This window comes from Coturnix japonica, chromosome 3, assembly GCF_001577835.2.
Source record: "Coturnix japonica isolate 7356 chromosome 3, Coturnix japonica 2.1, whole genome shotgun sequence".
In the NCBI taxonomy this organism is placed as follows: Eukaryota; Metazoa; Chordata; class Aves; order Galliformes; family Phasianidae; genus Coturnix; species Coturnix japonica.
Genome location: NC_029518.1, coordinates 35,500,374 through 35,516,208, shown reverse-complemented (window position 1 = coordinate 35,516,208; position 15,835 = coordinate 35,500,374). Strand labels below are relative to the sequence as shown.

The following is a 15,835-nucleotide window of genomic DNA, read 5'->3' as shown; positions in this document are numbered from 1 at the left end:
GATTTATGTTTGATAGCTGGAGAAAAAAAAAAACAAACTTGTAGAAGAATGTAGAATTTAAAAAACAGCTATCTTACAGACCACTGCTCTTACAGAAGGTAATAAAAGTTCCATGGCAAATATAATTATCTTATAAAATGCTGTGTAAAAGCAGGAATTCAGTTATATCATCAAAACATGCTGCAAAAGCATTTATTTCTTTCAGCTAAGTTTTACCTTTGGAGACTCTGCTGGCATTCTTGCAGTAGTAGAGAAAAATAAGTTGTTTTACTAAATATATACACATGCATGTAGGGCACTTAGAAAGTAATGCTTCACATTATGGCAACAAAATATAATGGAATATTGACAGTAAGGCTCAACCTCTATACCACCAATATCTGCCTTTAATGTTGTGGATCTACATCATAAAATAGGAGGCATTACTTTCAGAGCATACCCGTAAGGATCAGCTCCATGAAATATAGTATGAGATAAGTGCTTTATTTTTCAGGAGTCCATCTGCTAGATATTTGTAGAAACACATTTGGAATTCATTATCCTTTGTAAAACTTATTAGAAATTGATAACCTGTGAAATCAGTGCACTGGAGTGGATAGAGGAAGTACAGCAGAATTGTTGTGTTTCTTTTTTGTATGGCTCAATTCACATTTACCTTAAAAATCCTTGTTTTCTTTTTCTTATGCCAAATATTTCTTGGGTGACATTGCATGTAAACAGAAAAGTTATGCCTAAACCACAGCCTGAATAACTAATGACAGGCATGTGATGTGATGAAAGGAAAAATGCATTTGGGTAGGGGAAGTGGCAGAGAAAAATGCATTTTTAAGGGGGAGGAGGCAGAGAACAAATGAAACATCAGGAAAAATGAAAGACCTGGGGACCATCCATTTATCCCTCCACAGAATGCAAGAGCCAGACCTGCTGTAGCAAATTGAACCCTGAGGCAGCAGAAACCCCAGAAGGAGCTGGCTTCATCACTAATTAAATCATTAGACTTTTAAACATTTGAGACAGCATTTCTGCAGTGAGGTGAGGTCCCTGTGTCCAATTGAAGCTCTTCAGTCTCCTGCACTCAGAGCTCTGTCTGAAGTCTGACAAGGTGCTTTTGAAAAGTGGTATCCGAGCCTGCAAGTCTAAGCTTTAAAATGTTCTAATGACAAAACCCCTCTTTGCCAGCCTACAGCCTCTTATACACTGTAAGAGAAAGATTTCATCTTAGTGTTCCGTGTATTCTTGGTGCAGAAAGCCAGCCCTCTGCTAGAGGAGAGTTGCTGTTCTAAAGGTTTCTCTCAGGCTTTCCAATGCACCTCCTCGCACACACAGCAGCATAGGCTTGCCTGGGAATGACAGATGGCCTATGGTCATTTTGTGTAACCCCTGACCTGTCTCGATTGCACTGAGAGCTTTTCAGCTGGTGGCAGCATCTTAGCAGAGCGTGGATATGGCCAAAATGCCATCTTTGCCCTCTCTAAGACTGCATGTTTCGTGTTTTGCTTCCAAGGGAACCTGCAGTGCCATCCGTGCTGTATAATCATCAGATCCTATTTTGCTTACCCACAGTTCTGCTGCAGCAGTGTTAAACACAGGTTAGGCAAAATACTGGATACTTCCAGCAACTCATTTAGTCTCTTTCTTCTTCCCAGCTGGTCTAAGTCACACACAGCTGTGAGAACATTAGCTCCGAAACGGTGAGCAACAGACGCTGTATATGCTGTAATGCATTCCTTTGTATCTCATGGGCCACATGGCGATGGCTTCTAAATCCCTTATCATAACTGCCTCAGGCTGGAAACAATTTTTGTACCAGCTGATGTAAAGATGACATTTCTTGAGCTGAGGGAATTTAATGAGATTGTACTCATCTCCAGGCCTCAAAAGATTATTCCGTGACTTCCATTCATCACATAAATGTGGGTTTTTAGGAGCTTTTTCTAATTCCCAGATAGAAATCATGAAATTATTTTAGGGGAATAATGTTTTTCAGAAATAACTGGTGACAATTACACAAAGGTGTTTTATTGAGCTATTTTCTCTTGTTCTCCAAGAATAGGGAAATGAATAGATATGCCTGTGAGTAAGATGTAGTACTGCAATGCCTGTGCTTTGCCATTACTGATTGTTAGTGATACAGCACCTTGTAGCTTTTCAAATGTATGTAAAACCTTTTGTCTTTAATCGATTCCCTTTCACAATTTGTCTTCATTTGTTTTCTCTTTGGCAATGGCTGTTCTCATTTTAATGGTGCACAGTGTGGGAAATAAAGTGGAGTTCTGCTCTACTGTAAGATCAGGTCATTTGCACTTGTTCAGTGAGGGGTGAAGGGGATTGTGTGTGTTTAGCACAAGTTGCATTCCTGTAATGGAAATTTGTGGTTTTTCCATGCAAGTGATATTTTTATGTAATGCATTTGAACGTGTCATCTCCCTTGAGCTTCCTCCTTTTAGGCAAGACCTCCACTGTCCCAAGGGGCCCATACCATAACATACAGGTCAGCATTAATTGCTAACCCATCACTTCCCAGTTTACTTAAAAATGAATGCTTTTATAACAGCCGTTCCCTTCCTCTATTACTCATCATGTTAGTTTACATACCATGTGTCTCAGGTCTCCTTTCTAAGGAGAAATGTTTTTGGGAGCAGAGCTGAGTATGCATGCTCTTAAAGTACACTAAGGGGATGGTATTTCTTGTGGCTGATAATCTTAAAGCTCAGAACACATGGAAAAGCCTGTGTCTTTGTGGATGGATAGCTCTGTCATCTGGTTACAGCTTTCTGTACTGTTCTTGTCTGTATGGAGTATAATTAATATAACACTCAATATATGAATTTAGTTACACAAAATGGGTTGTTTGCCCATGACTTTAAGCTGTCACTTGAGTGGTCCTTCTCTACCTGAAGAAGTGCTTGTGCATGTCAGTGCCATCATCTGTGCCTTTGTAACAAAGGGCTGTCAAAGTAGGCACACTCTGTGATTATCTGGAATACTGAAAATTTGGAATGTCAGTAGAAGTTGCTGGCACTGAATATGAAAATGGTAAACAAGTTATCAGGCTTGTAAAACTGAAAGAAAATTACACTCTTCTGTGACATCTGAAGACATTCTGCCTCAAATGTGTTTTTATGTTCTTTAAAGTCTCTCTTTAACATACTGTGTAGTTTTATCATACTAATGGGTTCCCAAAATGCCTTCAACCATCAACCACCAGCAAAACATCTATCTGGGTTCAGTAATGTTAAAAAAACACACACACTGAAGTGTCACCAAACCCACATGGGGATGATTTTGAATGTGTTTCTTTGGAGAATCAATTCTCCTTGTTCTGAACAATGCGTTCTATTTGTTTCATTTACATTATGTTTCAGTTTAGATGAGAGGCACTGTCATGAATACGGGATTGTTTCTTTAAGGCTTTTGTTGTCCTAATATTCTTTTCCAGCCTGAAAGCAGCAACTTATGTCTTTGCACTCGCAGTGGAAAGGTTATGATATCATGAATTGGAAGATTATATCTTCAGCTGTGTAGCTGGTAACAAGAACTTAGGAGCTCATAAACAAAAATAGCATTTTGAATAGATTTCTGTAGGGAAGTGAGAAATTAGCAGAACCACTGTATGTATGCTGAGTTGCTCCCACTCGATATTCAGAAACAATATTCAAGCTGTTTTATTATCACACTGATCTTTTGTGTTGGTACAATTCTGGTGAGTGAAAGTTCACTAACCCAAAATGTCCATGAATAAAAGGAGTTGTGAATAATGAAAAGCATACTGTTAAATGTGCTAGCTAATAAATTACTGGTAATTTTTGCTTGCTGTACAAGCCCAGCTTTATTTAGGGCATCTTAAATATTATGAAAATTTAGTTTACACGATGGTGAGTCCATTTAATGAATAAGTCTGAAGGATCCTTTCAGAGTGCTTTTTTTCCCCCCACCTCTGCTTTAGATGTTTGTGTGCCTCCTTGTTTGTAGTTCTTTAATTTAGTGTTCCTGGACTTTCTGATTATCCTGGTCTCTATTTTGATTTCTCTCTCCCTCTTACTTCTACTCATTTCATCTCCATTTTTTAAATTGTATTTTATTCTTCCTTCATTTTGTTTCCAGCTTTATTTCTTAGTGCTCTTCATTTGTGTATCTTCTCTCTGTATGTCAACAAGGACCAAAAAAAGTGTCAAAGTAGAAATATTGAAATGCACTCAATTCATAGAAAATATGTTCTCACCCTTAAATTTAGAAGATTGCTTCAAAGATATCTTAGACTACATGACCATAGTGCAGATTCTGCACTTATTAAATATTCTCACTGTCTTTGCAGTCCCTTGCAATATATTTGAACATACCTGCAATGTCCTGCCAGCGCACAGTATCTCAGAAACGCTTAGCAAATTTCAATCTAAATAACCTCATGAGAAATGTAACGATACTTCGTCATGGAAATGGATTAGCTTAGATTAACTAGGACCAGAGGAAAGGGGGAGAATGTTTGCTGTTCTTTTTTTTTTGTTTCTGGATTATGTCAGTTTCCACTGGGGGTGGAAGTTGAAATAATATTTCTGAAAGTGCAGCAGATTACAGCTTGTAATCATGCCTCTTGGGCATAATATGCATTTCATCTTCATGGTGATCTGGTCCCATGGCATAGATCCTTTGCTGACAAACTTGCATCTTCAGCCAGGATGCAGCTCTTGGTTCCCAACCTCTTGCTTGTGTCCTTCAATACTGGCATTACCGGTATTCCCACCCTTTTATGTATGAACACATGCAGTATGGGCTGTAAAAATGAGAGGGCAAATAATGTAATCTGCTTCTTCCATGAAGAATCCTGATTTCAGTGGGGACAGAGTTGTGCACATATGTACGAACAGAAATACCTACTGCAAAAATGAAAAAGATCATTGCTCCTGGCATTTACCAGATAGGAGATAATTGTATCAGTGGTACCCACCATGCCTTTTGTGACAGCAACGGGGATCTTCTGGCTTTGTAATGGTAAGGCAAGTGCTTGCTGCTAGTGGAAAAGGACTTTGTTTTTATTCCCAAGTAAGCATCTGCTGGCTGAGGTTTGGAGAGGGTCATTTGCAGAAGGGAAGGGATTTGTTGTGGGGAGGGGGGACTTTCAAATCCAGCATTTCTCTATGGGAAAGGAAGCATGCACAGATTTTACTTTTCCTCTTCAAGGAGATATATGTATTTTGATAGATAGTGTTCCAAGAACATTTTGACATTAATGTTTGGCTACTATATGAAACAGTAAACTAGAAGAAGAACTCAAAAATTGCAAACATAGTGGTTTTCTCTGCTTCTTTAACTTTAAAAAAAATATATATTACTTTTCACTGGTTTAATAATGCTGTGTTACAAATGTTGATTTATTTTTATCTTTTTAATTGAGAGATGGAGGAATTGTGGTACATGACAATACTGGTTTATGGTAAGCAGATGAAAGCTCTGTTCCTCTTAAATCTGGTCTCAGTATTGAAACTAGGTTTTTGGTGTTGTTGTTTTTGTTTGTTTCTCTGTTTTTTAAAGAAAAAGGAGGTCAGATTTGGGGCCACTTTCCAATGTTCCTTAAAGCTTTAGGAAAGACAAAGCACATGGTCACACAGCCTTTAGTAACCCTGTCCATATTAATTAAGATTTCATCCAGGCTAGGGTTTTTTAAAGTTGCTGAATTAACTTCAGTAGTTAGTGTGCAGCATAGGCAAAGACACTGTGACAGAGGATTGTGCTGCTTATTCATAAGAAAGCTTACTCCCTTCACTCCTTCCCTTCAGGCTCATTTTATACTTAGCATAGCAAAAATCATCAAAGGACAAGGCTGGGTCTCCCCTTCTAAAAACAGAAAGTATTTTCCTTGCTTACAATAAAAAAGTTCACAGCCTTTCTAGATGGTTAGTAATTGTGTATTTTGTTAGGATCTTTTCTTTGCCTGTATGCCTTTTTCTTACACTGCATTGTTCCAGTGCTGGTCAGTCATGCCTACAAAACTACAGTTCAACAATCTGCTGGTACTCATTACCGTCACAGTAGTCCTCAATGCTACACGCTCTTGCCTGACCAAGAATAAGTAATTCTGCATCTCTTTGCTGCTGCTGCTTTGGTGTACTGAGATTTCTCAGTTTTGGAGCAGAAGTAATGTTTTCCCTTTTTTATTTTTATTTTTTTTTCTCAGGCATTTACACTTTTCCATTTTTTGTCATCTCCTTTTTACATCACTAAATTATGTGAATTCTGTTCAGAGTTTGTGATTCTAATTCATCTTTTTTCTTCCTTAATCACTGATACTCATGAATGTGAGAGGATCCCTTTCTGTGAAAGGTGAATGCCTGACATCAGTTGCACTGTCTTCTTCCTCCTGAAAGTAGGCTACACTGGCATTTTGACTTGAAAGCCTTTATAGTTTTCCTTGTGGGTGTTCGTGCTAGTTTGTATTTGCATTAATGAAGGAAGGGTTGAAGCTGTGAGCTATTTGTTTTAAATATTTTTCCATTTCCCATGCAAAGAAGCTTTGGCTGTGAGATAGAAAACTTCACTTGTTTCAGAAAGGGCATGTCTTTAGCTACTGATGTCCTCCTCTGGTTTTCAGAGGATGTTTGAAGATGAAGTCTTGGACCATCACCTTGACTCTGTGGTTTCTAGGAAGAATAGGATGTACTTGCTGTGTGCTGTAGCTGCTGGGGTGTTGCCTTCAGATCCTGTGTCAAGTTAAAGTGCAGAGGTTTCATCTTCCCGTACAGGTAATAGAAACAATATGCACAGCTAGCATTATTTGCACACATGTTGTAAGAGAACAGTGTCATCTGAGAGGCATTCCAAAACTAGTGACCAAGTTTGATAACTGATGAAATGCATTCACTTTAGCAGAAGACTGTTTTCAGTAATTTTATAATAATTTTCTCTTAATTTTTGCTGAGATGAGTGTAAGTGCTGTAAATGCTTAAAAGTACTTCTCTTTGCCCACTACCACCACCTGTGCCTTGCCCAGCTCTGCCCAGCTGTTGTCTTCTCTGTGAGCTGATCTCATGCAAAGCTTTCTCTGCTGTGGATATGTGATGGAGGGAAAGATGTGCAAAGCTGTTTATTACCAATAGCTTATGCTGTTTTACCAGGTTCCCTGGTGGCTGCTTGTAAGTTAATATAGGTACTGAGGAAGATCTGATCCCTTCTGAACTTGGCAAGAAAGTTGTTCTTAAATGGATATGCATTTTCTTACTGCTGCTGGTTTTGAGCACTCCCCTACAAGCAAGACTCAAAAATAGGATATCTCCACCTGCATAGCCTGAGTAGAAAGATGTAGGATAATTCTACCTTGCCTACAACTGGAACAGTCCTTCCCGCTAGCATTTGGAAGCATTCATTACTTAATGTACTAACTGATGGGAGCATGCTGCCAGGTTGGGCAGGCATGCAGGCCCCAGCCTGCACATTGCAGCTAACAGGGTCCAAAAGGAAGAATCTGTATGCCTTCTCTCTATACCAGAACAGGATTTGTCCTTATTCAACCCCACAGCTCTAGCAGCTTGTATTGTGCCTTCAGTCCTTTCAGGGGAGCTCTGGAAGCATTCACCTATTGACATCAGTATTTTGCCAGCTCTCTCATTTTTCCAGGCATGTCTTCCCAGTTGCAAAAGTTCAGTTTCAAGGTACATTCCTACACGGTGAGAATATGTTATCTCTCCTGATGGTATCTCTTCTAAAAGGGCATTTCTTTACGTGTGCTTAATTCTTGCTCAGTCAGCAGTACACAAGATGATTCATGTTCCCAAATTCACTTGACGCTGATATTCACAATCTGGCGCCCTTTCAGAGAGGGAATATATTATAAACTGTGGCATTTTAAATTGGAGAGCAGAGGTGAATAAAGAATAAACATGGGAGAATTGTAAATTCCTTCTCTATGCTTCCTAGCACTTGTGGTCGGAGATGATAATAAACACTAAGAGATCAGGCTCATTATTCTAATTGGTTCACGATAAGAATGCATTCTTCTGTCGGTATAAATAGACATAGCTGTGATTGCAACAGCATGGATTTCTGACAGCTGAGAATGTGGCCTCAATTCAAATGCTGTGTTTTCTTCCCATTGCATACTTTTGGAAACAAATGTATTTTCTTGGACTTTAGCTGGCTGTGGCTTTGAAAGCCACTAATTTCCTTCAGTTTCAATGAAAACCACTAGAATTTGAATCTATTTTGAGGCTCAAGTTTGCAATAGTACTTAGGGTTGTGCAGCAGCTCAGTGTTTTGAACGGACCTTAGATGAATTCACAATGAGACCTGAGATACATGCTTTCCAAAACTAGGCTTAATTTATGTCCCTCCTTTAAATCTCATTTGGGATCAGATATTAAACAGTGCAGATAAAGATCTCATTCCATCAATCTCCATCCACTCAAAAAAAAACAACACACAAAAAACCCAACTGTTCAGTGACATTGTGGGGCTTTGCTGTTATTGCAGGAGCCACAGGCAAGCAGGATGCAGACTGAGTTATCAGTGTTGCTACCAAACTTGAGGGTGCTTAATCAGATTATGAACGAGGTGAATGATAAACTATGGTTGAGGACTGGCTTTGTGGCTTGCTTCATAAGAAGAATTCCCTGATTGCTTTCTCTTCATCTATCAAAGTTAGGTTTTTCTCTTCTAGAACAGACTATTTATAAATAATGTTCTCAACAGAGGTGAGGGTAAAGGTTTGTAACTCTGTACCTTTTCCTAAGAGAAATAAATACTTCTAAAAGCAAGCAGTAAATGTTGATGTTATAGATTAGGTAATATAATAAAAATAAACTACAATAAATGAAGGTACTAAATTGAGTAGTAAATTATTCTTACATGGTGCCTTCCTCCTTCCCTTGTAAATTAGTTTATTTTCTGCATTTGATGCATAGGTTTCCATTCCTGCATCCATCTTGCATTAACGATCAAAATGAAAAGCATCAGCTGCAGCAGCCTGTCATTTTGTGTTTCCAGTGGAGATAATTTAAGGATAATACAGTGACATTGAATATTGATAGAAAAATGACAGGCTGTGATTAAAGTTTTGTGCTGGATAAAATGAATGGCTGGAGGATTGAAGAGAAAACAAAAAAGTTGTTCAGCATTGTACGCTATCTTGTTTTTTAATAACCTTAATCGAGTTTCCATTACTGGTTTTAAGCACTAGAAAAATGGTTCATCCTCCTTATTTTGAACAGGTCTTTCAGGAAAGGAAGAGCAGGCATAAAGCACAAATACATTTCACAAAAAATATCAGCATAAGACAGATTTAACTTCTTATGTCAGTTTTTTTCTTCAGTGGATTTCAGTTTAGCTTTTGATCCTTCAGCATCCCAAAAACAATAAGCAATGCTTTATTTTGAGTAGAAAAGTTTGTGGATAATGATTCTGTAGTTCAGCAGTGTACATCTCAGCTGCTGGAAGAGGTAATTCAGATACAAGTACAACACTGGAAACTGCCTATGCTCGCAGTTCCCCTTTGTTTATCCTGCTTTGTCAGTTTCTTTGTATCACTTTGTCAATTATTTGTATCACCGTGAAATATTTAATAGACGTAGTATATTGATTTTGACTTCAATGCTACTACGATTACATTAAAAGAAAAGCATTTATACTAATTAAAGGGGCATATTTCCTCTCTATATATACCTCTTCACATACATAACAGTCTCACATTTACACATACTGTAAAATCCTTTGCACAGAGATGCAAACAAGCCTATTAAAATTGCTTACAAATAGAACACAATAGACATAAATATAGGTTGTGTATTTAGATCTTACCACGTAGCTAATTCTGCGTACATTCATTTTGTACCTGGTCTTTCAAAGAATTCTCATCTCAAGACTTTATCCAGTTCTACTTCAAGCAATAAAATGGTGGTGTTAACCACTGGATAACAGCAAAGGGCAGTGAAGGGAAGAGTTAAGTTTTCATCTGTAAGGAATATGAAGACATTTGGAGATTGCTGTTGCAAGCCAGCAGGGAAGATAGGCTGTCCTGGGATGATGGTTCAGACAGGGCCAAAGAGGGATGTGAGTGGTCCATGAAACAGGCAGCAGTAAAATGAAAGGAGTTTGTGCAGCATTTGTGTTAACTGTGTTGCAACATGGCATTTTTCCTTACAAAGTGGTTTTGTTATGCTTCAGTTCCATTCTGTATTTCTTACACTGGGAGTAGGGTGTCTGCAGTGTCATCTGTTTATGACTGGGACTTCTAACAGCAGTGTAGGACACTAAATTAAGCAATATGAAACATGTTGGACAGAGCATACCTTAATGATAGGATATTGTTCCCTATTCTCCCAGTAAGTAGGAATTAGGAGTTTAATTGTACTTGGAGTCCTCTAGAATATGGGAACAAATTGGAAATTGAACTTCTGTTCTTCTTGCTCACCAAGCCAAGAAGAGGTGGCTCTTAACCCCAGTGTACTTAGCAGAATGCTGGTGTTTCCTAGCAACACTGTGGAGGTTAGAAGGATGCAGGAGGCCTGGTTCCTTGTACTCTTCCCACTGCATCAGTAGGTATACTCTGCCCTACTACATCCCTGAGTACGTAAGAGGTGGATTCCACAACCACAGTGTTGAAGGCTAGTGTGGGCTGGGGGCTCAGCTCACCTCTTTCTTCAAATCTGTTTCTTTGCACTTTTATCTCTGTTCCTGAGATGCTGTAGAAAGCAGAACCACTCCTATCATTCATTCTTTCACCTGCAGGAAAGCAGTGTCTATGTCTTTACTGCTCTATCACTTATTTGGGTAGTTCTGTGTTGCACAGTGAACATGTCCGCATCTCATAAATTTAAATATTAGAAAAGCCATCCCAGAGCATAATTTTAGGTGTTAAAAATGTAGGAGTCCAGAAGTTAGTTGAAGATTGTGAGGATTAATTTCTTGAGGTTTGTGGTCCAGAGCATTCTCCAGCAAATCACAAAATATCACATTTAAAGAGGGTCAGTTACTTGTTATTTTCTTCAGACTACTTTCTGCAAAATACTGTGTTGCATAGTCTGCTAGATATTATTGTATGTTTTACAAGGGAGAAGGCAAGGTTAGAGAAGCAAATCACTTGTGTCAGAGAAACATACTGCAAGCTTCAGACTTTGCCGAGGAGTTGCATTTAGTCTGTAAAGTAGGAGTGCGAGTAGGCTGTCATCTGTTCGGGGGAGTATGGAGTCTACTAACCTCCTGGGAGAGTGTCTTGTTTTTACATGGAGAAATGCAATAATAGCGCTGAACAGCAAATAAGTGCTGTCACTGAGCTTTGAAATAAGGGAGTAGGAAAAATAAGCCTTGCACACTGGGGGAGAAACACATGATCAAAACAATACAAAGTGAATTCATGAGATTTTCAGCTCCTGAGGAGATTGCAGAGAAGAGACACAATGCAGGGAATTGAGTTGTGAAATTGAGATTCTGTGACTGGTGTGTATAGAAAGGGTTTATAGGATTAGAGAAAGTTGCAGGAAAAAAAGAAAAAGTTTATTTCAGAAATTCAGACAAGGTTACTTTTTGGAGTGCAGACAAGAGTGAAGGGGGGGGGGGGGGGGGGGGGAGGGGAGGAGGAGGAAGTTTTGCTGTTCAGACAGAGTTCAACTTTTTTCCCCTTTTCCTCACCCTTTTTTTCTTTTAAGTTCATCATATGTGAGTTGCAATATGATGAGCCCTAGCTTTTCCCCTATTGAACTGCTGTTCTGCACCAGCTGCCAGATGGACAGGGAAGGCAGGGTTATGAGCCTTCCTCTGCCTAGAGCCTCATGTGACCCACTGATAATAATACTGTAGTTCTCAGTTTGTTCAACAAACTGGTTGTAGGCATCTTAAAATAGAACAGCTAATATTAAAATTGAGAACAGATCAGGCTGGAAACCTTGTTTTATAAATGAGAAAAGCAAAACATATTCCTGAAATTGTAAATACTTGACAAATACAAATAGACCTCTCAATGCATGAATGAATTAATACAATAAAACAAATCAGAAGGGTGGGTTTCTGCAAAGAGTAAAGCAATGTGGTTTTCTTCCATCCTCTAGTTCCCTGTCAGTTCAATATTGCTCCATACTTTCTTTCCTTTGCTTGCTCCTTTTGTTCACTGTGTGGCTGTTGTCTTAAGAAAAGGCAGCAAAGATGGAACTAAATGTGGAGTAAGAAAGAAGATCTAGTTCTTTCGCTGTGGTGCAAAATATAAATAGAATATGAGAGACCAAAACACAAACTTTCCCTAGTTTGTAGGGTTGAACAACAGTGAAACGTTATATAGAGCAAGGGCTTCTGATTCCAATTGTGGTTTTCCATCAGCCTTCCTATTTTCCAGTAATATTAACCGTCACAGTGAAAATCCCTTTGGTTTCTGCCCAGTTGTTGCTGCACTTCGTTTGCTGTCTTGTCAAGAGAAAACTACCTGGAGCAGTGTGTGAACAAATGTGCATAGTACTGGAAAAGGGTAATGGCTCACCCATTAGAAAAAAATTGCCTGGAGTAGCTACTCTTAGATAATCACCCCTCCTAAGTTAGCCTTTGTTTATGCAGTTTCCAAATATATGTTTTACTGTGCAGACTTTTAGCTCTGCTGTTCCTCTCAGTGGCTTCTTACAGGGATTTCCCCTTGCTGTCCTTAAAATAAGCAAGATCTTGTATCAACATACAATGTTGACCTCAGGGTGTCATAAAACACTTTTAACAGTTCACTCATAAAGTGCCATTCCTAAAAGTGAGAGATAGGGAGATGTCAGTACTTGTAAATCTCACTGTGTTGATTCTTATTTGCTTACTAGGAGTTTTTTGGGGATTTTTCTAAGTGAGGCTTAATGTAAAGTCTTTTGACTATTTTTACATAGGCATGTTTTCATTTAGAGTATAGTATTCCGGAACTGAGTGTGCCTTTTGTACGTCTGCAGAGTTTTCAATAAGAAAGTCGTGTTCTCAGAGTTCCAGTTAACACTATAAATAGCTTTAGAATAATGTTGTGGTGCTGAGAGCCACATAAAGAACTCCCATTGGTATTTCTGGGAATCTTGTGGAAAGACTGAAGAGCAATGTTCAAGGAAGAAAGAGGATCCTTGTTAGATACGACTCTCAACAAGATTTTCACACAGTGTTATGTTTAGATTGAGGTTGCCCTCCATATTCCTGCACTTCTTGGTGTGTGGTGGTGTTCCTTGGAAAACTACTTGTGGCTGCCACTTCCTACTCGAGACTTTGCAAAGGCATCTGCAACTGCAATTTCAACAGCTGCTTTATGAAGAGAGCTCACAGATAAGACTCTCTGTTCCAGTCATTTCCTCCTGTCTATAAACAGCTCTGTTGCTCTGACAGTTCTTTCATCATCATCAACTTGACTGAATCCAGAATTCTCCTTCCTGTTTCTATTTGTGTTGTGGATGTCTCAGACATTCTTCTGGTCAGACTAGGGCCTGCTGGTATAGATTCTTTTTGCATGGTATCGTGGAAGTAAGATCTGTCTAAGTTACCCATCCAGATAAAAAATTACTTGTATGGAGTCTTGCATCTCAGCTATTTCAACATACATTTCTCTGACATCAGCTTGACAAAAGCAGTCTTACCATACCCTCATTCAGTCAAAATGCCATTGTTAATGCAGTGACTGCTCTCTTTCTTTCGCTCCTCTTTTTAAATCCTGTGATTATGATCATATCACTTTGCTTGATTTTCTTCATTGGTTCCTTCTGTTCTGTTATGTTAAACAGAACAACTAGCCTTCACTCCCTAGGCTGCTCATAGTCTTTTTATTTGGTATCAAAAGACCAATTTCCATCTCAAGATGTCGAATAACATTGGTATTCATCGCTTGCCCATTATGTTTGTATACTAGCATCTTTTGTCTTTCCTCCATGATTAGTTTATGGAGGAATGGGAAACTTCAATAACCACAGACCTGTTTCATTGCCCTTCTGCAAATCCTTAGAATTCTCATTCACTTTGATAACTCCACGTGCTTGACTAGTGATTAGACTAATTACTTGCTGATGTAACTAATTGAACTGTTGTACTGTAACTAATGCACTATGTTCAGTCCTCTGTTGTCTCAGTGTTTCTTTGAACATTCCTGCCTGCATCTATCTCTTTGTAATTTGACTGGTATTTGTGCAAAAAGCCAGCACTTGGGACTCATGAGCCCTCTGGCACTTGGAAGTTCAGAATCATTGGGTGATTAAGGTATGCTTTGTTGTTGCTAAGTCTGTATAAATGGCTGATGGATTGTGACGTGTTGTGGATTCCAGCAAATAATTTCTCCCACCCCTGTTGAACTTGCCACACATCCCACTTTGTTAGGAATGTACAGACAGGTATAAAGCATCTGGAGGTTAATACACCCTGAAGTATTTGTAAATATAGGAACAATATAAAAACAAACCCAATCTTGATCAATTTTTTGAAGAGTTGAATACATGAAAAACTCACAGTCTTCAATATAGGTACCCACAGACTTTTTACTAGAGACTGCAAATGTGCTTTTTACCATGTATTAAACATAGAAAAACTCTGAAATGAAGTTGGCCTTCTATACCTGATATAAAATGTAGATTTTTCCTGTTGGAACCAAAATACTTTGTAGTGATTATTTATTCTTTGTTTCTTTGTCAACTATTTACATCTTTCAAATAATTTCCATAGTAATAGTGTTTTTGAAAAGTGCTTCTAAGTACTGAATTTTGAAATAAAGACTAAAGACTGCGAAGTTCTTGGGCTTAGGTAGACCTGTAGACATCCAAGCATATGTACATTCACAGATTGCAGTTGAAAAGTTCAGTGTAACATCATTTAATAATTGGTGTCTTAGTTCAAGAGTGATGCCTTTGAAATAAGAGCACTCTATTGGGGTGCATTCAGTAATTGCTGATTAATAAAACAGGGGCAAGACATAGCCATGTTGACCAAGGAGCCCAGGCATTGATGAATAAGTGCAGCCAAGGCACAATTACTTTTATATATGTTGTTCATCTTTTCCACTGTGTATACCATATGAATCAATATCTCTGTCCTTCTTCATTAGAATGAAGAGCCAAAACAAAGCTATCCACTGAAAATTATTATTCAGGTCTGCAGTGTGTCTTGAGCCTTTTATAATATACCATGTGTAACTGCAAACAGACTTCTGCAAAAAGCAAGTAGATGGGCTTATGCATACCTGCAAAGAAACGTTTTATGCAACTACGATGGTGTGACTGACAAGTACAGAAACAGCGGGGGTTATTTAGTGTTTCTGGCTTGGGAAGTAAAATGCTACCTACATAGAACTATAATCCAGTCAAGGTTTTTTTTTCACTGTCTAATTAGTGACACTGTGAACAACATGAGGGAGACCAATTCACGGACCTCATGCTGAGTGCTGCCTTCAGTAGCACTGGTACTGACTCATAAGAACAGATCAAGTACCTTATGGAGCCCAGTTTTGCTTCAGTCTCAAAATGCTGCTTTGCGAAATGTACAGCTTGGCATCTTGTGTTTGCAGAGTTTAGAACTGTACCTTTGCTAGATTAATGAATTCATTGTAAGCAGTGCAGCTCCTTTATCCCTTGTACGTAATAAAAGATAAGCTAGTATTTAATTTGGTCAGAAAATTTAAAATCAAATAGTTATTTTCCTTCTTTTAATCACTTTTAATTGCCTACTATTATATTGCAAATTATATAATCTGAAAAGCACTGAGAAAGAAGTGTTGTGGTTATTAGATATTGGTATTCAAATTTGTCTGGAAGTGTGTATTGCCATGGGAATCAGCGCTTCTGAGTCCCATTCCAGGCCATACCAGTGATCTTCTATATTTCTGTGGGCAACTTAATCCTTTGGTTCCTCAGAGACAAGATGTATTAAATGA

At 38.5% G+C, this 15,835-nt stretch overlaps 1 protein-coding gene across 9 annotated transcripts in view; it reads left to right on the top strand.

Annotated features, from left to right (window-relative positions):
- DISC1 (DISC1 scaffold protein) overlaps nt 1-15,835 on the top strand; it is a 181,284-nt gene that overhangs the window by 143,516 nt on the left and 21,933 nt on the right. The window lies entirely within an intron of this gene.